The sequence below is a fragment of the Pan paniscus genome, chromosome 22 (genome assembly GCF_029289425.2).
Source record: "Pan paniscus chromosome 22, NHGRI_mPanPan1-v2.0_pri, whole genome shotgun sequence".
NCBI lineage: Eukaryota > Metazoa > Chordata > Mammalia > Primates > Hominidae > Pan > Pan paniscus.
This window is the reverse complement of record NC_073271.2, coordinates 14329533-14356126: the sequence shown is the minus strand read 5'-3', so window position 1 is coordinate 14356126 and position 26594 is coordinate 14329533. Positions and strand designations below refer to the sequence as shown.

At 37.9% G+C, this 26594-nt stretch overlaps 1 long non-coding RNA gene across 1 annotated transcript in view; it reads left to right on the top strand.

The window, feature by feature from the left end:
• LOC130541126 (uncharacterized) overlaps positions 1-25684 on the top strand; it is a 50037-nt gene extending 24353 nt beyond the window's left edge. The window contains exons 2-3 of the long non-coding RNA XR_008955170.2: positions 20680-20838; positions 25530-25684. This is a non-coding gene — a long non-coding RNA (uncharacterized LOC130541126). The remainder of the gene's footprint in view (positions 1-20679; positions 20839-25529) is intronic.
• Positions 25685-26594: the final 910 nt, after the last annotated feature.

The following is a 26594-nucleotide window of genomic DNA, read 5'->3' as shown; positions in this document are numbered from 1 at the left end:
AACTTCAATGTTGGTTTCTAATTTTCCACTGCTTATAATTCTCTATCTTTCAACTTTGTGGGAAATAATCCAATCAGGCTCCACTCTATACCTCTGACTTCACCTCCTACTAGTATCACCCTGGTTCACTCCACTCCATGGGGCCAGTTAAGGTCCCAATCTTTTCCCTGGTCCTTTCTGCCTAGAATAGTCTTCCCTTGGAGATGCACAAGGCTACTTTAATGCCTCCTTTCAGGCTATTACTCAAATGTGACATTCTCATTGACATCATCCCTGACAACCATTTTTTAAATTGTACTCTTCTACACCCTGGCAATCCTGATTTAAGCAGATTTATTTTCTTCTTACTGTAAACAAAAATAAAATTCTAAGACCCACCCCCAACCATCTGAATAGACCTCTCCTCTTGGCCAAGGGCATTCCAAAATTAACCTGAAAAACTAGTTCAGGCCATGACGGGAAGCAGGGTTTGAACATGCCTCATTAGTTCTTCCTCCCTTTTGGAATTCAGGAAGAGCCAACCAGAATTAACATCCACACAGATCTTAAGTCTGGTAAGAAATATATACAATTGATTCTCTCTGAATCCTGCTACCTGGAGATGTCATGCTGCATGATAAAACCTTGGTCTCCACAATCCCTTATCATAACCCAGACATTCCTTTTTATTGATAATAACTCTTTCAACCAATTGCCAATCAGAAAATTTTTAAATCTACCTATGACCTGGAAGCCATGGCTCCGAGTTTTCCCACCTTTCCAGGTCGAACCAATGTAAATCATACATGTATTGATTGATGTACTATTTCTCCCTAAAATGTATAAAAGCAAGCTGTACCCCCAATAACCTTGAGTACATGTCATCAGGATCTCCTGAGGCTGTATCACAAGTGCATGCCTAACTTTGGCTAAATCGAGACCTGTCTCAGACACTTTGGGGTTCATATTACATAGATAACCTTCTAAAATACTGTATATTTTAATGCATTTGTTCATTCTCTTTCTCCACTAGAATATAAGTTACATGAGAAAATTTTAATTTCCCTAGTTTATTGCTATATCTCCAGTACCTAAAATACTGTGTGTGAACATATTAGACATTTAATGAACATTTGAATGAATGAATGAATGAACGAATGAAATTTTCTCTTCAACATCCTACCAGATTTTAAATTTGATTTAAGAGTATTCCATTGTGTGAAAAACCAACAATATTGCTTCATGAATTATATGCCTGATCTTATTCACTTACACTGTTGAACATTCCCAATTTATTTTCTTCTCCACTTTTCTACATCTTTCCAATCTATATCTACTACAAAAAACTTTTGAGTGAGGAGAAATTGGTTCAATTTGCTCTTCTTTTCCAACATCTGTTGTTTTTTAGAATAATAATGCCACTGGTTGTTTCTGATTCAAACACAAAGTAAGGCTTTGTTTCCAAGACAAGTCAACCAAACAAACAATTAGAATTACTCTCAGCTCGAAGAGGCACATTGAATCCAGAATCTCAGTGAGTTGTCCCCATGATGCTAAAATCAGCCCAATCTAAACTCATCAGTTCCCTCTTTGGCCTACTCATTCAAAATACACACACATACACACAAACCCACAAGTCTGATATAAATTAACAAAGTTTTGCAATTTTTTGTGGCTATTCTGTCATCTTGCAAATTCACCTTTAAATTGGCTCCCAGAACATGTTGGGATCTGACAACATTTAAGGCCTTAGAGACAAAGAAGAGGGTATGGATGGAACAAAAGACAAATTAGGGTCTCTGGTCAGGTAAATCTCTTAGATGAGCCTGTTTGAGGGCTTGTTAAGAGTCTTCAAGCAAAGGGGAAAGAGCATCATCAGAAAGAGAAAGGTGGCTTTAGTTGCCAATAAAACTCATGGAGGAGTTGAAGTTCCTCCCATATAAGACTTTCATTCTCGGCATTCTATTTCTTCTTGATCAATGCCCAAACTTTATTTTTTTTTTTGAGAGGTGATAAAAATATTCTATATCTTGATCATGGTAGTAGTGATCATTACATAACCACGAGTGTTTGTCAAAACTCATAGGACTACACATTCAAAAGGGCATATTATATTGTATGTAACTTGTAACTCATTTTTTTAAACAAGACGAAGTAATAGATTTTTTTTAATTTAATTTGATTTTGAGTTCCAGGATACATGTGCAGGACGTGCAGGTTTGTTACATAGGTTAACGTGTGCCATGGTGATTTGCTGCACCCACATGCATTAGCTATTAAGCCCCACAAGCATTAGCTATTTATCCTGATGCTCTCCCTGTCCCCGTTGTTCCTCTGACCCACAGGCCCCAGTGTTCATTGTTCCCCTCCCTCTGTCCATGTGTTCTCATTGTTCAGCTCCCACTTACAAGGCAGAACATGAGGCATTTGGTTTTCTGTTCCTGTGTTAGTTTGCTGAGGATAACATCAATGCCCAAACTTTGTATCAGACACATGGCAAGGCTGTAAATTCAACTGACATTGAATTTTGGCAAACCAAAGACTCAGTTTTTCTGTGTGTATATTTTGGCTCTCTCAACCCAGTGACTGAAAGAAATGTGATGTTTCTTTAGCCAAAAAAAAAAAAAGTCACTGATTTTCAATCAATGCCTTAAGCAGGAAACAGTACAACTGCAAATTGTACAACTATAAATCTATTTCTTTAAAATATTTGGAAATTTTAACAATAAATACTATTTACTACAAGTCTTATATAAGTCATTTTACTATACTCTAACAAGCTAATTGCTTCCTCAAAACTTTGCTTCGTTAGCACTACATTCTAGGGTGAATAAATTAATATACTATGTCTCCTCTGCATACCGTATGTTAGAGACTCATTGTTTACTAGCTGTAACTTTTGCTACCTTTAGTTCTGTTTCAGTCATTCCAACAATAATGCTACATAACATAACTAGATGGCTTAATATAATCACTTATGCTTTTTCTTTTAACTTCAGATTGACAGAAGTTGGCTAACCTAGCTTGAGTTTAACTAGGTCTTCAAATTATTTCACATACCTTTCATTTTCCTTTACCCACCAGCTAACAGGGGCATATTTTCCTCATGGTGACAGCAGAAGTACAAGAGGCCAGGAAACCATTGCACAAACACATCTCAGCACTTTGCCCACATTATATCCACTGACATCTTACTAGCCAAAGCAAGTCACATGGTCAACTCCAACATCATGAGGCAGGGTAATATATTCTACCCACAGGAGGAGGAAAAAGAAAATGAATATTTGCTGAACAGTAATCTAAACTATCATAATTTCTAACAAGGCCAGATACACAATCCCAGATCTCCTCATTTCTTTGAATGTCTGTGCCTACAAAGCTTCTCATTGAAATTTCTATAACAATACGGTTCTTAGTTGCAAACAACAGAAACTTAACTAAGGCTGATTTAGGTAGAAATGAAAATATGTTAAATTGCTAACAAATGCAACCAGGGAATTGAAACACTAGGCTTAGAGACTCAAAAAGTAACAGTGCATAAATCACAGCACAGTACAGATCTAGTTTTGCGTGAAGACATGGCTGCCCACTGCCTCTCAGCTCTAGGCCTACACTGCCCGATATGGGAGTCCCCAGCCACAACCAGCTACTGAGCATTTGAAATATGGCTAATCCAAATTCAGATGTACTCTAAGTGCAAAATACACACCAGATTACTAAAGTGCAAAAGAAATAATTATAAAATAGCTCAATAATTTATTAAATGGATTACAGGCTAAACTGATAGCATTTGGGATATTTGGGTTAAGAAAAATACATTCTTAAAATTAATTCTACTTGTTTCTTTTTTTACTTTTTTTTAAAAAAATTATACTACTAGAAAGTTTTCAATGGCATGTGTGGCTTATATTACATTTCTTTTTTTTTTTTTTTTTTTTAATTGAGACAGAGTTTCACTCTTGTCACCCAGGCTGGAGTGCAGTGGTGCGATCCTGGCTCGCCACAACCTCTGCTTCCCGACTTCAAGTGATTCTCCTGCCTCAGCCTCCCCAGTAGCTGGGATTACAGGGATAAGCCACCACGCCTGGCTAATTTTTGTATTTTTAGTACAGACGGAGTTTCACCACATTGGCCAGGCTGCTCTTGAACTCCTAACCTCACATGATCCACCCGCCTCAGCCTCCCAAAGTGCTGGGATTACAGGCGTGAGCCACCACTCCTGGCCTTATATTACATTTCTTTTGGGCAGCGCTGCCCTTCACGCCACAGCTTGTGTTGCTCACCCCGTGGGCACTGGATTCTAGTAATTGCCATGGTCACCACCACCAATGTGGTCTCCAAAAACTGGAAGTTGTTAAAACAACTAACCCCAACAGGGAAGAGTCTTCCCTATCTTGTCTTCTTTGCATTTCTACCTCCCAAACATAATCTAGGAAAGATCCATCTGCTTAGCCAAACCTGAGTCATATGTTAATACTATAGTTTCGAGACGCTAACAGAGTGAATATATGGTGTTTCTATCTTCTAAGAAAGAGACAAACTCTTCCCTCCCACCAAGACTTATAAAGTGGAATTCCCCAGATACAGATGGTGGTTTTGACACAGAGAACTCAAATCTCAGTTTTTAAAAAAAATCACTTTTTGAACTAGTATCTCCTTTTTCACGACTCTAAGAAACAGAAATATAGGCAAGATTTCTTTATAAAGATTTTTATCTTAGCTGGATTCCTCCAAAAGTAGACACAGAAATAGGTAGTTTATTTGTGAGATTATCCCAGAAGCATCAGTAGGGAGTTGTGGAAAGCAAAACAGGAAAGAAAATCCATTCAAAGATGCACTAATGAACAGAGCAACCGGGGTTTGGTCCCTCTGGGACCTTTGGGACACTGTTTACAAGACACTTCAGTGTTGTGCTACCCTGAGGATGAAGATAATAGAGGGAAGGTTAATCCTGGGAATGTTAACTTCCTGGCACTTTCAACCTGCGTGCGCATGTCAGAGCCAATAATAATCCCGAAAGACACGATCCTCAATGCCATAGTCTCAAATGGAAAGCAATTAGAGTTATTTAAAGTTCATCCAGAATACTCTGTTGAGAATAGACTGAAGGGTAATCAAGCTGGAGCTGGAAGGCAAGTTAGGAGGCTGTTGCAACAATGTGATAAAGAAGTGAGAGTGATTTGGATGAGGGTGGTAGCAGAGGAGCTACTGGAGACCGGGAGCGGGGACAGCATTTTGAAAGTAGAGCAAACAGGATTTGCTGACAGATTAGATATGGGATGGGATAGAATGAGAGGAGTCAAGAGCAACTCTGAGGTTTTTGTCCTGAGCAACTGGAAGAAGGGAATCCATTAATTGAGAAGAAGATAAGAGGAAAAGCAGGCTTGAGGTCAGGGGTGTGAGGTGAAGGGGAAAGTCAGGAGTTAGGTGATGGACATGTGGGTGGGCAATGAATGGGTCATGTGGATCTCGAGTTCAGAGGCAAGTTTGCGAGACTTCAGTATAGAGATGATATTTAAAACCATGGCCTAGATGCCATGCACCAATGCAGTGAGCACCAATAGAAGAATTCCAAGCCACTTTGGAAAATAGTCTGGCAATTCCTCTATACACAGAGTTACCATAAGATTTGGCAATTCCCCTCCTAGGTATATATCCAGGACAAGTGAAAACATGTGTCCACACAAAATCTTGTGCATGAATGTTTACAGAAGAAGAATTCACAGTAGCTAAAAGATGGAAACAATCCAAATTATCATCAACTGGTGAATGGATAAAGTATGGTATAGCTGTTCAATAGAATATTATTTGGTAATTAAAAGGAATGAAGTACTTGTACATACTACAATGTGGATGAACCTTGAAAACACGTTAAACAAAAGAAGCCAGTCACAAAAACCAGAGTTGGGCCATAATACCAAAAGACATAATTCTAAACACCATAATATCAGAAATCACAATCCTAAAAATTGAAAATTCTAAAAATATAATTCTGGAAAAAAATTTAATTTTCTTTAAAAGAAAATTATTTATGCTTGTAAAAAAGATTTATTTGAGCAACATATAAAAACATGACAGAATACTTCATAGTATACAATAAAATACATGATAAAGTCGTATAAAGTTGCCACTTTATACAATAAAATAGGCAACAATAACATTTTTATAAGCATAAGAACTCAGATATACTAACAACAGAAACATGGGTATAACAGTTATAAGCAGATGAACCATATTCATAAATAGGTCCAAAAGAAAATGTCTAAACGCATATCACTATGGTTGGTAATTGTGCGCATCCAGTTTTATAACTGTGGTCATCTGAAATACCATGACAGATGACCTATGTCTTTTGATGAGATCGATAAGAAACCACAATGTGTCACCACTACATATGTAATCACCTAGAGAGTTGAGATCTCAAGAAGTTTTATCTTTCACAAATGCAGATGTACAAAAAGGACATCCCTTCATTTATTGAGGAAGTTTCAATGTTTTTATGTACATGTGCAATGTCACACACAAGGTCAACATTGTGATAATGCACTTTCATGCAGTCAAATTTGCAAAAAAAAAAATTGCATAAAACAAATTAGAACACTGTAAAGTCTTTACACAAAAGACCACATATTATATGATTACATATATATGAAATGTCCAAGATGGGTTTAAGGGGGATAATGAGAATGTTCTAAAATTGATTATGGTAATGGTTGAATAACTCTGAAATGCACTAAAAGCCCTTGAATTGTACACTTCAAATGGTTGATTCGTATGCCATGTGAATTACATCTCAATAATATCATTTTAAAGAGGAAAGTTCTAAGATTTGAGTCCTAGGGCCATTGACTATTTAGAGATTTGTGATACTTATTAAACATCCAAGATGAAATTCTGAATAGGAGTTTGAGTATGTAAATTTGAAGTTCAGGAGAGAGGTCTGGGCATAAGAAATCAATTTGAGAGTCCTTAATATATGGATAGTATTTAAAACCATTGTACTAGCTGACATCACCTAGAAAGTGAGTGTAGAAAATAAATAGAAGAGACCTGAGACATTGTTCAGGGCACACCAATGGTTAGAGGTTAGAAATAGATAAAAGGACAAGCATATAAGCCTTAAGAGGAGGGGGCCAGTAAAGCAAGACCTTGACAGAGATCACCTCTGTCAAATGCTGCCAACAGTTCAAGTAAGATGAAAACTAACAACCATCATTGGTTTTAGCTATGTGAAAGTCAATAGCAATTTGACAAGAGCTGTTTTGTAAGAGGCATGAGAATGAATGCCTGATTAGAAAATGAGAGACAAGCAAATTGCAGATATCAAGTAGATATAACTATTGAGAAGAGTTGCCTTTTACAAGAGCAGAGAAGTGATGCAGTAACTGCAGGGGAATAAAGAGTCTGGAAAATTGTCTTCTCTCTTAAGATAGGAAAAATAATAGCATTTATAAGCTCATGGAAATGATCAAGCAATAGAGAAAACATGATGTTACAAGAAGAGAGATGCCTGCTGCTGATGTGATGTCCTCGAATACATGAGAGAGAATAGAAACTGGTGAAGGAGTGGAGAGGGCTGGAGTGTAGAGAGCTTGCTGCTAGTGAAAAGCAGAGTATGTGGGCACAGAGCAAGCGGGTGGGTAGCTATGCTGGCAGCAAAATGCAGGACATGTTTTCTAGTGGCTTTTATTATCCCAGTAAAACGGGAAACAAGGTCACAGCAAAGAATAAGGAACAGGGAGGAGGTACTGAGGAAAGAGGAACAAGAAGAAAATAGCCTCCGGCCGGGCGCAATGGCTCATGCTTGCAATCCCAGCACTTTGGAAGGTCAAGGTGGGCAGATAACTTGAGACCAAGAGATCGAGGCCAGCTTGGCCAACATGGTGAGACCCTGTCTCTACTAAAAATACAAAAATTAGCCAGGCATGATGGCACATGCCTGTAGTCACAACTATTGGGGAGGCTGAGGCACGAGAATCGCTTGAGCCTGGGAGGGAGAAGTTGCAATGCGCTGAGATCGCACCACTGCATGCCAGCCTGGGTGACAGAGTGTGACTCTGTCTCAAAAAAAATAAGAAAAGAAAAGAAAATAGTCTCTGGGCGATGGGCAAGTGGAGGACTAGGAAATTGCAGTATGGTGCCAGGCATCCACTTGTGATTAATAACAATGAATTCAAAATTCAACCAGTCAGCAAGGTACTATTTTTTCCCAGGCACATTTAGCCACACAGAGACAGACCTTAATAAACTAAGAGCGAGATTTACCAAGATTGGAATTAACAAAATATGAACATGTTCATAATTTTATTTTAAAAAGATAGGAAATTTTACATAGAAGCATATTATAGCATTCCTATAGAATAAAAACACACTAAAGACATGTATGGGTGGCTATGTTTTTACGGGCAGTTTTTATTTTCTTCCATATCCATATTCTCTAAATTTTTTTGCAAAACTCAAAATTAACCTATCTTAAGTCAATTAGTATTCAGGACCATCCCATATAACTAAAGAGAAAGTAGTAGAGCCAGGTCCCACAAGAAATTTAAATCTGAAAGCAATAAAACATGGCAATTCTCTTCATCTTTTCTCTCACTGAGTGTGTTGTCTCCTGTGTATGTTTCCTTCTGGGCATCTGCATTCCCTTGAGTCCTTGTGCTTGACAAACAACGCATGGCCCCCAATATGGCTGCTCTTATCTTAGCCCATATTCCCAGAAACCACCATCGCCTGACTGAATCTTTATTCTTCTTAGATAGAATCCACAAGAGACAAGCTAGTTGGCTCAGCTTGGATCAAGATTCCCTGTTTTGTTCAATTCGCTGGAAACAGGAGTAGGAAGTCAACTAATCAAAATATGGCAGCCACTGGCCACCCAACCCCATTACTTCAGCCAAATACTGGGGAGAGAGAGGCAATTCCAATAAAACAGGCCAAGCAAGACCCCCAAAAAAGTCATACTATGACTTTCATAATAAGAACAAGTATTTTTAAATACATGAATAGATCAGGGGAGATAACAAAATATTAAAAACTTAGTTTCCTCTGGTCAAATATTTATTCTCTGTTTCAGGTAGCTTTTCATAATTGTGATTTCTAGAAAGCTTCTGATGAGGGACTGTTAGTACAAGGCACCATATCTTTCATTGCATAGAAGGAGTCTGGCAGGCATAAAATCATATTTAACAGTAAAATTTACATTTTTAGAAAACACTGAGAAGCTGAAATATATCCCTGACTGCAAAATGAAACTGTTGATGACATCAAAAATTCTGAGGATTCCCTCTTCAGTGAATGTCTAGTGAATACTTACTATGTGTTATTAGACTTGTAAGTTAGATTGGAGGTAAAATAACATGATAAAACTGAAAACTCAGTCTATTAATGGCTCTTTCTTTATATTTATTTTTTTATTTTCTTATTTTTTTATTGAGACAGAGTGTCACTTTGTCACCCAGGCTGGAGTGCAGTGGCATGATCTTGACTCACTGCAACATCTGCCTCCCAGGCTCAAGCAATCCTCCTACCTCGGCCTCCCAAGTAGCTGGGACTACAGGTGTGTACCACCATGCCTGGCTAATTTTTGTATTTTTTGTAGAGACAGGGTTTCACCATGTTGCCCCAGGCTGGTCTTGAACTCCTGAGCTCAAGTGATCTGCCCACCTTGGCCTCCCAAAATGCTGAGATTACAGGCATGAGCCACACACCTGGCTGGCATCTTCTTTTAAGATTATTTTTAATTGCACAAATTGTACACGATACATGTTTGTGTATTGAAAAATTCAAGTAAATACAGAAGCAAACACCCATGACTATCCCCAATTCTAAAGACTTTGCAGAGGAAAATATGGTTAACAGTTTGGGCTGAACTTTTCCAACTGTTTTTCTAGCTTAGGTTTATATTCTAAGTTCATTCTTAAGGCTTTTCTTTTTCATCTTTAAATCTGCCTTTCTTTCTTTATGCTGATGACTTCCTGTCAGCATTCTTGGTAAGTTATATACTCTGGTGGCGTTGCATCCAGACCCTATAAAGACATTTTTAATAATATCCCAAAGATCCAATCTCTTAAGGCTCTCAGATTTCACCTGTTTTTTAAAAGCAGACATTTTATGGACTGGCGAAGCAATCATTTAGAAACATACATCTCTGAAGCCATAATCATTTTATAATTTGTTCTGCCTCACAAACAATTGCAGCCAGTCTTCCAGGAGGACAATCCTTTAAACTAAATCTCCAGCATTAAAGCCGCTTATGGCTATTTCAGATAATGAGAGCTGTCCAGTCTGTGATGTGTTCAGTCCCTTTCATTTAGGGAGAATCTGCTGTACGTAATATCGACTTGAAAATGAGCTCCGCACTAGAAATTCAGCAGTGAATGATGGAAATAAGTGAGCTTACAAAATTTATTGGAAATTTCTTTCTGAAGGTCAGAAAATATAACAAGCACAATAGCAAATGTGTATTTTTTTAAATATATATACCACATTCTTATGAGACCCTGTTTTATGGCAGTACCCTTTCAAAAAAAAACTGATTAAAGATAAACAAAGCCTACTTTGTAGATTTGTCTAAATTTCTGAAATAATAAATAAATACACAAGCCAAAAAAAATCTCTGGACATTTCCCCCAAAAGGAAAAAAAATCCCAAAAAATATGTTCTTTGTGGACCTTGTAATAAGTCATATTTGTGAAGAAACACACTCTGTCACTTAAGAGTATATCATCTTGAATACTATTGGAATTTTTATTATACTCAGTTTCCTCTTTAAATTGGAAATTATAATGTCTGTTTTACAAGTATTGTTGAAAAATATGTTTGGGTTCCCCCAAATTTATATGTTAAAAAGTAATTCCCAATGTGAAGGCATTAGGATGTGGGGCCTTTGGAAGGTGATTAGGTCATAAGGTTGGAGCCCTCATAAGGGGATTATGCCCTTTTAAGAGTCTGAAGAGACCAGAGTTCTTAGTTTTTCCCTTCCACCATGTGAGAAAACAGCAAGAAGGTACCATTCTATGAACCAGGAAATGAGCCTTCACCATATATCAAATATGCTGGTGCCTTGCTCTTGGACTTCCCAGCCTCTAGAACTGTAAAAAATGAATTCATGTTGTTTATAAACCACCCAATTTATGAGATTCTGTTATAGCAGCCTGAACAAAAGAAGACAATTGTACAATGTACGCATAGCAGAGGCTTTGCCATGTGCCTGCCCCATCACTGATTCCAGTTCCAACTGGTGGCAGACAATTCCCATACATACTGGAAAAACCTTATGCCAGATGTTTGCCTTATTGCTCAGCTTTTCTGCCTCAGGACTCGTTCTGAAGCTATAAGATTCCTCAGCCTTATATAGGACAGTCCAGAAACGTTGGGGCACTAACATCCATGGGCACAACCCTCAGCCAGTGAGAAATGGGGGTCAGTAAATAAATGCCTCAGTCTTCTGTTCTTCAGAGGAACAATTCTGAAATTCATTCTATATGGCTCCCCGAGGGGTCCATGGAATTGAGCCAGTTCTCCATAGCAATAACTGGCTCAATAATATATCTTTAATTGGCTTCCTGGAATCATTCCTCAAATAAATTATTTCCACCCAAATGCGTGTCTCAAGCTCTGCTAGGGGTAGAACCCAAACTAAGATATTAGTTAAAGTGCTTTTAATAGCGCCCTGTGGCCAGGTGTAGTGGCTCACGCCTGTAATCCCAGCACTTTGGGAGGCCAAGGCAGGTGGATCACGAGGTCAAGAGATCGAGACCATCTTGGCCAACGTGGTCAAACCTCATCTCTAAGAAAAATACAAAAATTAGCTGGGCGTGGTGGTGCACGCCTGTAGTCCCAGCTACTTGGGAGGCTGAGGCAGGAGAATCACTTGAACTCAGGAGGCAGAGATTGCAGTGAGCTGAGGTCGCGCCACTGCACTCCAGCCTTCCAGCCTGGCGACAGAGCAAGACTCCGTCTCAAAAAAAAAAAAAAAGAGTCCAGTATAAAATTCATGGTTAGTATATGATGGTTTCGTTTCCTATGCCTCTTCAGTAGTGTCATTCTTTACTTGTGAATCAGATATCCAGATCTAAGCAATGACTCACTCTGGGGAAAAACAATGTCCTAAATATGGTAGCCTCTAGAGGCCACTGAGGACTTGAAATGCAGCCAATTCAAATTGAGAGGTGCTGACAGTGTAAGCTTTACAAGAGATTTCAAAAACTTAGAATAAAAAAAAGTAAAGTATCTCATGATATAATAATTTGTAGATTGATTAGTTGAAATAACACTGTGGATATATTGGGTGAAATAAAATATAGTATTAATATTAATTCCACTTGTTTCTTCTCATGTTTTCAAATATGGCTACCCAAATTTTTTAAGTTATATTAAGGCTTGTATACATCTATTGGACAGCGCTGCTCTGAACATTATAGGAAAGAGTCATGGTGTGAAGAGAGAGAGAGAATGTATGTGTGACTCAGAATATTCAACAAGATGTTTAATTGTAAGCCACAGAAACAATTTAGGCGGATGTAAGAAAGACTTCATTAAAGATTAAAGGAGGCTCCAAAACCTGGCCCAAAGAATCAAGCTTGGAGGCTGCACAGCGGGTACAATTGTATAGAGATAGTCTGCAAAATACCTGCCATCATTTTTCTTCCTGTATCCACATCCCTTAACAATGTGATTTTGAAGTTCCTCCCATCAGGAGGTAGGGTGTTTCTTTACCCTTTGATTTGGTGCTGGCCTTGTGACTTGCTTTGGCCAAAAGAATGTGGCAGAAGTGATGGTTATATCAGTTCTGAATGTAGACTTCACAGGAGCTCTACTTCTTGGAACCCTGCTGACCTGTCATGTGAACAACCCTGGGCTGGACTGTTTGGTGATAGGGACATGCGGTCCAGTCATCCCCATAGCCTCAGCTGACAGTCAGCCAAACCACAGAAACAGAGCTGCCTCATTGACCAGCAGCCAACTCCAAACACATGAATGAGCCCAGAGCTGTTCAGTTAAACCCAATTCAAACTGCTGTTTTCACAAGATCATAAATAAGCTAAATATAAGTTACTAAGTTCTGAGATGACTTGTGTCAAAGATAAATCCAGACACTGGTTAGACACTGGTTAAAGCACTAAGAATAAACTTTATTCCGTAATTATCACTGCAAAGGGAAAGAGGTTCCAACATGAACTGAACTTTGATTTGTGCAGAGGTGACTGGGCATGTTAAAGGGACAATGAGGGACTAAGGAAGGGGGAATGAGCAGGGGCTTAAGCAGAAACTGATCTTGTTAATTGGTGCTTATCTAAAGGAGAAGCAAACTTCTTATATTTATATGGCAGAAGGCAGTGGTGTAAATTAGAGGCAAGGTGCCACGGGGCTGGGCATCAGAGGGGGAATTATTTCCCTGAATGTTAATTTTGGGTGGTAGAAGATCTACATCTCAAAGGGGAAGAGAAAGGAATTACAACTGCAAGCTTCCTAAACTACAACTGCTCTAAGAGGGGAGGGTTCAGGGGCCTGTTTATTACTGGTTTGGACTGGATCAGTCTTGAGCTTTCCAAGGTGAGCAGTTTAAGGGGCTAGGGTCATTCGAGGAATGTAGCTTTGAGCTGCTAGAAACTATATTAATTTTTGCTCAAAAATTTTAGTGTGGGAGTGGAGTATGGAAAATAGACAAAAATCATTTATGCTGAGAGTCTGCAGTTTTTATAAGCCTACACTGGGGCATGGTCAAAAACGGAACTCAGAAGAGCTTATCTAAAGTTCAGTCAAGAAGAGAGTCTTTGCGACTTACCACTTAGTTATGGGATGATCAGTTATGCAGCAAAATCTAAATAATATCATTTTTCAAATCACGCCACAGAACTGGTGCATTGGAAACCCCACCACCCCTCCTGCTAGACCCAGAAACTGCAGCTTGCATGGCTGACCTACTGATACCGAACATGGCACCACTACTAGGGTCTCTGGAAAGGGCATGTACCTCCCACCACGGCTGCCAAGCTCACCAGAATGGATTGTGTTTTGTTTTGATTTTTTTGGTATCACTACCCTCAATTCAAAGTCTAGGGAGTCTCCATCTAATTCATGGAACCTAAGTCGTGTGCTCATGCCCTAGTTTCACATTGGTATCTTCGGTTTCTACAGTGGAAATCATTTCCCTTTAATAAAATAGAGAATTATCCAATGCAAGAAGGGTGTTCAGATGCTGGGTCATCAAACCAAAAAACAAATGCTATTATGTATACTATAATATTTCATACCTTCATTGTTTACTGTTGCTGAGAACCATGCCTGAACACACTCCTTATCTTTCTCTATTTTAATAATTCCTCTTCATCTTCCCTGGGAAATTTTCTCTGACTTCTGCCTTCCCCAGCCCTGGTTATATTAGAAAAATGCACAGAGGCATGAAACCTAGCAAAGTAATTAGGATTCCCATTGTTTCCTCAGTTCCTCACTGGTTCTTATCATCAAGAATCTTTCGACCTGAGTGACTGAAATCTTTCATTCATTCCCCAGTGCCTGGCATGGTGTCTGAAACATATTAAGACCTCAGTGTTTATTTCTACATAAATAAACTAGAGATTCATGAAATGAGAGGTCACTCTTATAAAACAGGTTGGTGTCAGATTATGCAGGATATAAATGCAACCTAGCTCAGAGGCAACATAATGTCATTAAAGGTTTTTGTACTATTTAGTAGAAAGATTCACCTATATTCAGTGTGTAGGATGCAAATAAGAGTGTGAGGCCAGAGCCTAGCCAGCAACCTACTGCAAAATGTAGTAGGTTGAGAGTGGAAGGGGCTAGCCACACTAATGCAAGAGAAGAGCCAGCTGCATGAAATAAAATTAAGAAGATGTTGGAATCTGACTGGTTCTGGGATGGAGGGAGAGGAAGGAGTATGTTCATATATCATGACAAAAAAATTGAAATGTGTTTTTTTTTAATTATGGTAATTTTCTTGTTTCCCAAAGACCTTTCCTTCATCCTGTTTATTCTAAGGTATTTTCAAACTCAGGAAAGGAAAAATTACTGCAGAACAGAATAAAAGGGATGTCATGTTTTTTGCTTTTAGCTTCAAACAGCAATGTTGTAGAACAGCAAAGACTTTGGAAGAGTACTTACAGAAAGAAGTTACACCCTTCATCTCCACACAAGTTTAGGTGCCCAGTAGGTGAAAGCGTCCTGATAGGATGAAAATAATTCATGGAGGAGCAGCAAAAGGGTTAAATGCACATGAGGGAAGACTGAAACCTTACTCTTCCCTAGTGTATAGTTTGAGGAGAGAGAAGGTTGGAAAAAGTGTGTTCTAGATCTACCACATCAACTTAGTACCCCAGCATCAGAGCAAAAATGGTCAGTTACATTGGGCCAACAGTTAGATGTGGCTCGGTGTGACATCGAGGGGCAAAGAGACTCTGATAACGGCTCTGATCCTACCTTAAGGTCACCCGTGAGAAGTGGACAAATAAACCTCCCACTTCCCCAAGCAGGGCTCAGAAGGTACTTGAAAGAGACAGCTTAGGACCCAAGGGTCTAGAATTTTTAACCCAAATGCAAGTGGGCATTATGCAGCTGAGGCGCTCACAGTTGCAGAGATTTCAGGAGGTGGCCTTCTGGAAGACTGATAAATACCATGACCACCGAAGAACAGGTCCCTTTTCCCTGACTCCCTACCTCCATCCAGTCTAGAATAAACTAGGGAACAGGAATACCACCCTGAAGAGCAGGAGGCAAAGGCAAATTCCAGAAATGACATGATTTTAAACTTGAAGTTACATGACAAAGGATGACATGACAAAAGTATGACAAAGGCTAAATCCATCTAGAAATGACTAGATTTTGCATTACAATATCAGGGGAAATAGGGCATATAATAGAAACTAAGTTCAATTACCCAAAAATAAAATATTACCTAGTTTGTATGTATGACTTTAAGGCCTATGAAAATTACACTTACAATAGGTACAAAGGAGTTTACTCCATTTGTAAGAGGATTAAGAGTTCTTTTTGTGGAACTATAACAGGTTTCATTAAAAAAATAACAAATTATTGGCTGAAATGGTTCAACTCTAAGTTGAAATTAAAGTGAATTGCTACTTTCCCCATGCCTGGCCCTCCCTCTGAGGCATGTTCTGATTCTAATTGAATTCTAATTAAATTAGATTAAATTTAATTCTAATTGGTTTGGGTCACCAAGGTGATTCCAGTCAATATTCTTCAGTACAATCCAAAGATTTCTAGTCCACTCATGAGTCAATCAAAGTCTAGAGGACTCAGAACAGATTTATTAGCCATTGATGTGTGATATGGTTTGGCTCTGTGTTCCCCCTCAAATCTCATGTTGAATTGTAATTCCCAGTGTTGAAGGAGGGACCTGGTAGGAGGTAATTGGATCATGGGGGCAGATTTCCCCCTTGCTCTTCTTGTGATAGTGAGTTCTCACAAGTTCTAATGGTTTAAAATTGTAAGTTTCCTGAGGCCTCCCAGTCATGCTTCCTGTACAGCCTGCAGGGCAGTGAGTCAATAAAACCTCTTTTCTTTATGGATTATCCAGCCTCGGGTAGTTCTTTATAGCAGTGTAAGAGTGGATTAATACAAAATGGACCTATAGTTAAGATAAACTCTAGAGTAGTTGTACTCAATGGGGTTTGGGTATAGGGGGTCTCCTCCCCATATGACAGTTAGCAAAGTCTGGAGATAGTTTTGGTTGTCACAAGTGAGGGTGTCACAACTAGCAACTAGTAGGTAGAAGCCAAAGATGCTGCTAAGCATCACTCGATGCCAGACAACCCCCACAACAAGGAATTATGTGGGCCAAAATGTCATTAATACCAGGATTGAGAAACCTACTCTAGAGGTAAATTAGAAGCCTACCCATTTCCCGAATCCTGGCAGCCTCTTCAAGTTGACCAACCACTTTTATTTAATAGAAGACATTTAGTGTACACAGGCTCTTTTTTTTCTGGAGAAGCCTTAGACAAAACTTAGATTGTTTATTAGATTATTTTAAGAAATATTTAACACCTAAAAAAAGGCATTGGAATTCTTTAAATACTTTCTTCCTTTAAAATGTACAATTCAATTAATCAATCAATCAATATATCATCTCTGTCTTAATTTCAGTAATCTGTTCTTGGTTAGTTCTATTGAAAAAATGCTAACTGGGAGCCTAATTATCATGATTTTACATGGGAAAAATTATAATGCAGAATATGTCAACCATAACCGACAGCCAATTTCCTCAAACATAACTAAAACTCAATAAAACATCTTGTTAGGGGGTAAAATGCTCAAGAGGAACATACTTCTTAATAACCAATAAATTAATATACCTCATAATCGGTTATGTGGTATATAACAAAATACTAAACATCTTCTTTTTGAAGCCTCAAGAATTTTTCAAAATATCAACATGTGACTTGGATGCTGTGGCTGAAATTACTTAAAAACTCCCATTGTTTCACTGAAATTATTTTATTATTAATTGTTAACTTCACTGATAATAATGTCACACATCTTTTTATGTGCCTGTCATGTATTTGTATATCCTCTTTTGTTAAATGTCTATTCAAGTAATTTGAACTTTTTTTAAATTCAATTGCATGGTTTTTTTTTGTTTGTTTGTTTTTGAGACGGAGTCTCCCTCTGTCACCCAGGCTGGAGTGCAGTGACTCGATCTCGGCTTACTGCAAGCTCCACCTCCTGGGTTCACGCCATTCTCCTGCCTCAGCCTCCCGAGTAGCTAGGACTACAGGCGCCCGCCACCACGCCCAGCTAATTTTTTGTATTTTTAGTAGAGACAGGGTTTCACTATGTTAGCCAGGATGGTCTTGATCTCCTGACCTTGTGATCCACCTGCCTCGGCCTCCCACAGTGCTGGGATTACAGGCGTGAGCCACTGTGCCCAGCCCAATTGCAAGTATTTTTATTACTGAGAGATGAGTTCTTTCTAGACACTGGATACAAGTCCTTTGTCAAGCATATGTATTGTGAACATTTTTCTTCACTTTGTGATTTGCTTTTCATTATTTTAACCATGTGTTTCAAGGAATAGAAGTTTTGAATTTTATAATCCAATAATTCAATTGTTTCTTTCATGGTTAGTGATTTCTATGTCCTGTTTAAGAAATATTTTCCTACCTCAAGGTCACAAAGTTATCGCCGTGTTTCTTTCTTCTGAAGCTTTACATACTAGAATGGCTAAAAATAAAGTTTGACAACACCTAATGCAAGCAAAGATGTGTGTATTAGTGCACAAAATGATATAGTTAAATGGAAATTACTTCAGAAAATTGTTTGGAAGGTTCTTACAATGTTAATCATGTACCTACTCTATGACCCAGAAATTTCACTCTAGGTATTTACTCAAGAGAAGTGAAAACATGTCCACAAAAAGCTCATACAAAAATATTTATCACAGCCATATTCATAATAGCTTAAAACTGGAAATAGCATAATGGTCCAACAATAGGTAGGAGATTAACAAACTGTGGTATATTCATACATTGATGAATGAACTACTGATGTATGTAATAGATCAATCACAAAAACATGTTGAGCAAAAGAAGACAGACACAGAAAAGACCATACACTTCGATTCCACTTACATGAAGCTCAGAATAGGTAAAACTAATTGATATTGATGGAAATTAAGAGTTGTTATCTCAGGATGAGGAGAAAAGAGCCCAGGAAGGGGCATAAGGGAATTTACTATAAAGTGTTGGAAATGTTTTATATCTCAACAATGATGTAGCTTACATTGTTATTGACAATGGTGTGGGGTTATGTTGCTATTATAATGTTATGGTATATTCATTTTGTTATTGAACAGTATACTTAAAATCTACGCATTTTATCACATGAAAATTATACATTAAAAAATACATACCATATCACATTTTATAGGCACAAATATAAATTTGTCCTAAACGTGCATCGGCTAAGAGATGCGTACGCTTTATGAAGTTCAGATATAAAAAGTCACAAGGCATTCTGATGGAAAAATGTTAAACTGGGAGAAATACTGTTGGGGTATGCCTGTATTTTCTGTATGCCTGGAAAGATCTGTCATCATCTGCGCCTTTTTAGATGTAAATGGAGAGTCAAGATTATACATTGGAGGTTGTTTCACTCTGGATTACATTTTAACTCACTAGGAATTCCTAACAGTGGGGCTACATTCTGCCCTACATTTGATCTGTTCTATCAGACAAATGCCAAGAGCTAATTCTATCTCTTCCTATAGTCGTAAATACAAAATACAGTACAACAGGATTTTATTTATAAGACAAAAAGGTTGGAAAATATTTTTGTTAGCTAGTAAATTAAATGTAACTGACTTCATTTTATCAAGAACCAAAGAAAATGTGTCAATTGATCAGTAACTAATAAGATCTGCTAAACCTGTGACCTAGTCCTAATAGTATAAAAAAGACTGCATTATCTGTGGTTAAAGCATTAACAAAATCTTTTGTCCTATATGAACAAACTTGACCTTGGGTTAACTTTATAGCACTGTTTCCCTGGAGATCTGCAAAGGGTAGGATGAAAATATTGCTACTAGGCAATATTTCTTATGATTAAAAAAATGACAAATTGCATCTGACAGGAGAGAAACTGTATATAAACTATAAATACCTAGTGGGAAACCATAGCTTTGGGATCCCTAAGTGTGATGACTCTCACAGCTGGGCAGGCTCACTGCAGGGACTCTGGAATTGATGCCTCAAACATTGTAAGAAATATAGGATCTTATTGGAGACACAAGGCTTCTAAGCCAAGATGGACCATATGTACATGTCTCATCTCCTTGCACCTTAACTGTCAACTTAAAAGCCAGAGATTTGCTTTTTGTTTGGTGTGAGGACTTCTGCAAGAAGTCTTATTAAAAAGGGGTGCCTGATGCTGTCATTCTGGCATGCTGCATGGCTTGCCTTATGCTTTTCCAATTAAATCTGATGCCAAGTGTGCCCTATAGAGGTCCTGGGGGTCAGAATTTTCAGAGACTCCCTTGTGGGTACTGCAGTAACTCAGTACACAATAGGATCCCTAATACAGAATGGTGGTGAATAAATATGTCTTTCATGATTGATGGGAAAGTCATTGCTCTCAGAGTCATGTTCATCTCTGCCACCATGGAGATGAACCTTCAATGCCACAATATAAAGCAGATATACAATAGTAAGAATGTCATGAACATAAGGTAATACATGAAATACTTGTGATCTCCTTAGAAGAAAGTGAGAAAGAAAAGTAGCTCAGAGCGGTCTGTGCTATGTGAGGTATGTAAAATTAATCAGGCCCAGAGAGACATGAGTATGAAACTTCAGCACACTCCTGGTGCACCCATTCCCAGGGGCAATTATTTAAAGGCATTTTGTTCTTTCTTTGCTTCTCTGTAGTTTCCAGACTAGTTGATAAATTACCTAAAATGTTATCACAAGTTGCACAATGTGACCCTCACTCATTATCTTTATGGTTCTAGAATTTGTGATACAAAGAACAATATGTATAGCCAATCACTAGCTTATGTTATTTTAATGAACCAATGTAAGAAACACTCCTTTTTTCTTTTAAAATCCCGTTGTAACTGCTGCTAATGAAAGCATACCATCAGGGCAGCTTGAATCTGTGACTCCTGGGTTACGGTCCCCAAATTTGGCCCAAATAAATTCTCTACTTATATTAATTTTGCCCCAGTTTCTTTCTTTAGGTCAACATATCTGGTGTAGCTGTCAGGATTCACAGCAACCTCCTCGCACCCTGGACCACCTAGTGATCCCTCCTGGACTCAGTACTCAGCACCAGCACAAACCTACTGTGTTTCTCTGTCTCCACATCTTTCCCTGAGTACAAAAGGTGAGTCCTACTGAATCTGAACCTCTTTCTTCTCAGTTGAGGTCTAGGCTTTATTTGGGCTGGGGTTTTTTTGTTGTTGTTGTTTTCTGGTTTTGTTTTTGTTTTTGTTTTTGTTTTTGTTTTTGTTTTTAAAAACTGAAGGCTTTGGTCTCCGTCTCTGAATGGGAGCTTCAGGTGAAAACCTCTGCAGAGAACTACCTTCCCTACCTCTGCCCCATGGTAGGAGGTTCAGGTCATGGTGCAGCACATCACTCTGCAGAAAATTTCTGCCTTCTCTGCCTCTGCTCATGGCAAGAGGTTCAGGTTATGGCATTGGCAGTCTAACACTGCCAGTTTCCCTTTTTTGGCCTGAAATTACATAAATTACATTCTTTTAAAATTGTAGCTGCTTCTTACTGCTTGTGATTCACAATTGTCATTTTATTTGTGACCAATTCCTGCTAGTTTTAAGCCAAAAGGTGCATGAGGTTGAGCTCTCTCAACCTGAAATTTGAGAGAAACTTGCTACCTCCAAACTCAATTGGGTGCTGTAGGTGACTAAAGACTTTATGAAGATACAGAACATCTGTTCAAGATGTATCATGGTATCATAGGTCTTGTCTGCAAGAATACTTGTGATGACTTTCAGCTCAGCCAGAAGGTACGTGCAAGGGCTGGTTGCCTGGCATCTTGAATACTCTGCCACTATAAGGTGATCAGAGATTACAAGACACATGAAAAGCAAGTCATGACTCTCTGGTGACTCTTTGAGAAGTGACACTCACAAAAGAGCACACTTCAACCTGATACACTGTCCTGGCCTTGGTCATATTTGAAAAGGAATTTCTAAAATTATGGGAAACTGCTCATCAAAACTGAGCTTTCCCTGAAGGGACAATCCCCCTTGGCAACACTAGCTGGGCTTTCATGTAATACCTATGAAGCTCCATCTGGCAAATACCTACGTAAATGGACCCACATGACTCAAGATGACCCCCAAATGGCCATCACAATGGCAGAAATGAGGGTGATTTAAAATTCCTAAATTAATATATTTGCACACACAATTGAAAAATAAATCACATTTTAGAACCAAACAAATTGAATGAGAGGCCTACTTTCTGTTTGTCCTGGCTGAAATCTGATTATAAGGGATTTGAAGGTTTTTGTTTGTTAAACATCTATGGTTTAAAAGCAAGGCATTTCTGCTCCCTTTTAGATCCATTCCCAGGAATTTTTCCAGTCAACTAAAACTTCTAAAACTCCTTTTTAATTGGATGCTTGCTCCGTCTGTTTGCTTCCTTTCTTGTTGACATGATTTTTGCTGAGAAAAATATAAAACTTCATTGGTCTTTTAGAAAGTTCTCCCCAAATTGGCTCCTCTAAGACTCGCTCTTCCATTTCCTTCTACTCTGCTCCTCCTTCCCTTTACCATCTTCAGTGCCACATGAAGAAATCTAGAAGAGCCTTCTAACATCCCGATACCCCTTGAGAAACACAGAAAAAGGTGCCATGCACACCCCTCGCTTGGAGGTTTTCTGTCATCCTTGTGGAGTTCTGAGAGTCATACGAAGGCTCCTCTCAGGTCTAAAGCTTTGTTCTCTTCTGCATTGAGTTACCTGATTTTTTTTTTTTTGGCTTTTGGAGTAACAGGGATTACCTTGTACTATCAGACAAAACTTGATCTTTCTGTGACCTCTTTGTAGCTGGCAAGTCACTGGCGAGAACTGAAGTTTTGGAAGTGGCTGACAGCAGTTACAATGAATGGTTATTACTGCAGAGGGCCACTCATTTCTTTGTGTCTTTAGATAAGAAAGGTGCAGTTTGAACATTTGGAGGATATAGCAACCCTCATCACCAAGGGATAAAACTCTCTTGGGAAATGGGCTGATCACAGAGGGGGCTGATGGCATTGGGTCACCCACCGCCCCAGCCCCAGGGGAATGTCTTTGTAGTGAGTAGCACTGTGGAAACATTGTGTAGCCCCGTCCCAAGGCATTTCCCTCTTTAGGGGGACCCAGGATTTCGTGTAAAGATGAGATCCTTGATTTTTAAAGACCTTGATGCTCTGCCTCCTGCAAACTGCTAATTTTTTGTCAGGACTGTTTGTTAATGGGCTCCTCCCGGAGCTCAGCGGTCCAGTTAGAAAATGGAGACTAAATTAGAAGCTACCTATCTAAATGAAATTGTTCTCTTATAAAGTCCTGTGGTGAATGCTTATGCTTTTGTGTTACCTTGGTATCCATTTTTAATCTTCCTCTAAGTAATACATCCAAACTCCTTAAATAATAATAATAAAGCTTAAATTCTCTCCCTGTGCTTTGAGATGTAAACTTGCTACCCTGGGGACCGATTAACTGTTCCATTTACAGAGGTATAGTTTAATCTAACTGTCCTTTTAAACTAGAGAATTTTACCAGTCTCATGGCTGGAATTTTAAAATCAAAGTTATAAGATTTTATTTGTGTGTATCTGTATTTTTATGTGTACATGTGCACATGTCTGTGTTTGCATGTTGTCCACATGGTACCAAACTGACTTATAAAGAAATGAGTGTTCATAAATTAAGTAAATAAGACTAAACAGTTTTCAAATTCATAAGACTTTAGTAATCTTTGTAAACAAAACTAGTCTTTAAATTGTTGGCAAAACAGAATAGAAATGTCTTCAAGATTGACGAAATTTAATTTAATTTTAGATATTTTTACCTGGGTCTACAGGTAAGACAAATTTATACTGTCTTTGCTAGATGTTTTAAACATCCTAAAATGGTTGCTTCCATGATTTTTTTTTATACCTGCTTAATTATTTGTGAGCCTATGTCTTTGGTTTTGAGCCTTTAGATTCTGACATCTAGACAGGTGGCCATGGTGATGCCTGAAAACATGTGTATGTTGACAGCACTTAGGCCACCAGCTGCATGTCAGAGCCAAACCCAATGTGTCTTCCCTGGCCCAGTTGTGCCTTATAACCATGCTGGAGCAGGGTAAGAGTCTCTAGGTATTGTCTTCACAGCTATGTCCTTTGTCCCAGCTTCTGCACCTGATACATAATTAAAATTTCTTACTTACTAGGTTTTTCAATGAAAATTAGAGTCACTAAGAGGTAAAATTATAGTTACTATGTAACTAAAACTACTAGATACAAAAGAATTCTTTTGTACACAGAGTACATAAGAAAAGAAGGATGTGTTTTTTGGTAAAGAAGGTTATAAGAAAGGCGGGAGAATATGGTTTTGGTTAAAGGAAAAGTAATTTTGCTTACAGGTTATTTGAAGGTTATTTTAAATTAAAGGAATAAAAAAACTAAATGGATATAGAAAGTCTGGGAAAGAAGGAATTAAATTGTAAGAGGTTATAAAAGTTTTATAGAAATCTTGTGTGGTTAAAGCTGATTGAGATTGGATAGATCTGTTTGTAGGGTTTTATTAAAATTACTTTCACCATTAATAATACAAAGGTAGAATTTGGTTTTCTCTTGTGAATAAGATTTTTGTATAGTATTAATAAGAAGTAGTAAAAGGATTTCATCTTTTGAGTAAACTGCAAAAAAAAAAATAGGGAGAGAAGGAGAGAGAGATTCTATTGGTCTCATGCTGTCTTTATTAAGTCTTGATGTTTAGAAAACTGAATCTCTCTATCAAAGATAAGGGATTGTTGTTTCATTTTGTTTTTTTTTGCTTTTTGAAATATTTTAATCATCACTTTGGCTAAATAAATTATTCCATTTTGCTCCAGGGTTTTAAACCTTTAATATTTAATAAACTTCTCAAAATCAAATTTCAAATTCTAAATTAAGTCATTTCATCAGGAACTAACTTTTGGACATCCCAAAAAGAACCCCTGGAAGTTCCAAAGAGAGATACTAGGCTTATTCAGTATGTAAAAAATCATACAGAAAAAACTGTCAAATAAGAAATGGCATTTAGCTTTGAGTTATATTTGTATAAATGTGTGTGTCCCAAAATTGTGTGAGATTACTAAAACTCTAATATATCTTGGTATATGTTATCGGTCATAATTATGATTAGTATGTTGAATTGTAGGCAACAAAAAAAGAAAATGCACAAATTTCCTTGTCAATTGCATCTTTAACCATGGCCATTTTAATACTTGTCTTTTTCTGTCTTGGAAAGTTCCTTCCAGTCTTCCCAGTGACCAAGGAACCCATTTCACTAGACAAATAACTCAGTCTATTTGTAACATATGGTCAATTTTTGAGCATTTCCATTGGACATACTACCCTCCATCTTCCAGACTAGTAGAACACACAAATGGGATAATAAGAAAATAAATTGACAAAGCTTATAGAAACGTTTAACTTTCCCTGGCCAAAGGCTCTTCCATTGTTATTGCTTAACTTACATTCTACCCAATTGGAAAACATCAGCTTTTTCCCTTTGAAATGATACCAGGAAGCCCCATGTGCCTGGATGAAGGAGTCTATAAACCAGCTCTCTTTAAAGATGATAGTCTTCATTATTGCCAAGGCATTAAAAAGCATTTCACTAAAAATTCTAAATTAATTGAGGATTCTTTTAACAGCAAGCTCTTGGGAGTTTATGACATCAAATATCATGGCTTCCAACTTTGAGATTTTTGGATTCCTTCTAATCATGTTGGAAGAAGCTATATCAAGTATTACTTATCAATACTTGTGCAGCTAAACTCAAAGGCATTGACTCATGGATTTACATTTCTCATTTTAAAAAGGTAGCCCTGCGTGAGTAGGCATCTTCCATCATCAGAGATCTCCAACTGAAGCTGACCTGCAGCCAGTCACCTGGTTCTTCAGACCAGGACAAGAAATTGAAACTCAGTTTAAAAAGATCACTCAAAAGGCTAAATGGCTACAAGATGACCCATGGTTGGAAAGACAGACCCCTTATATGATTTATTTGACTGGTTACCTTCAGGTATAGGAATATTTCTCACATTTGGATTTCAAATTGTTTAATTAGTAATTGTCCTTATTTGTGTCATATTTTTGATTCTTAAATCAATTATGCTTTGCATTTCTCTATCTAAAGTGTTTGTTGACAGAAACTAAACTCATGATAGCTAGATGCATAGAAATTATTCAACACGCCATACTTCCTTTGTAAGTGGATAAAATCCTGAGACCCAATTCCTCTGCCCCTTTGTGTTGCCAGTTAATTTAGCCTAAGACTTCACTAAATTCTTAAGCTGTAGTGCCTCTCCTCTTTCCCTCCAATGTAGAGAGAGATTACCCGGGAATGAGCCTTCCTAGCAATGTGGGGAAAAGCTACATTTAAAATGTTGATTATCAATGCTTTCAGAAGAGGAAGATCTCAATCAAAAGGGGGAAATGAGAAGAAAAGTAGCTCAGAGATGTCTGAGCTATGTGAGGTATGCAAAATGTATCAGATCCAGAGAGACATGAGTATTGAAAGCCAACTTGTAACTACTGCTAATCAAAGCATATATTCATGGCAACTTGAATCTGTGTCTCCTTGGTTGCAGTCCCCAAATTTGGCCCAAATAAATTCTTGACTTATGTTAATTTGCCTCAGTTTCTTTCTTTAGTTGACGAAAGGCACTATGAAAATCAAAATATTCTTTGGTATAGGCAGGGTTGCTAGCTTTATTTCCTCTGAATTTTAATAACCTTTTTTTATTTCTAGATATGAGATAATCTATTTTTTGTTTCATCACAGACATATATATTAGTAGTTCCTCTTTTTAAAATCACAGGTTTACATGTATTAAATGTGACAATTTCCCCTCTATATCTGTTAACTATATTTATCCATCATA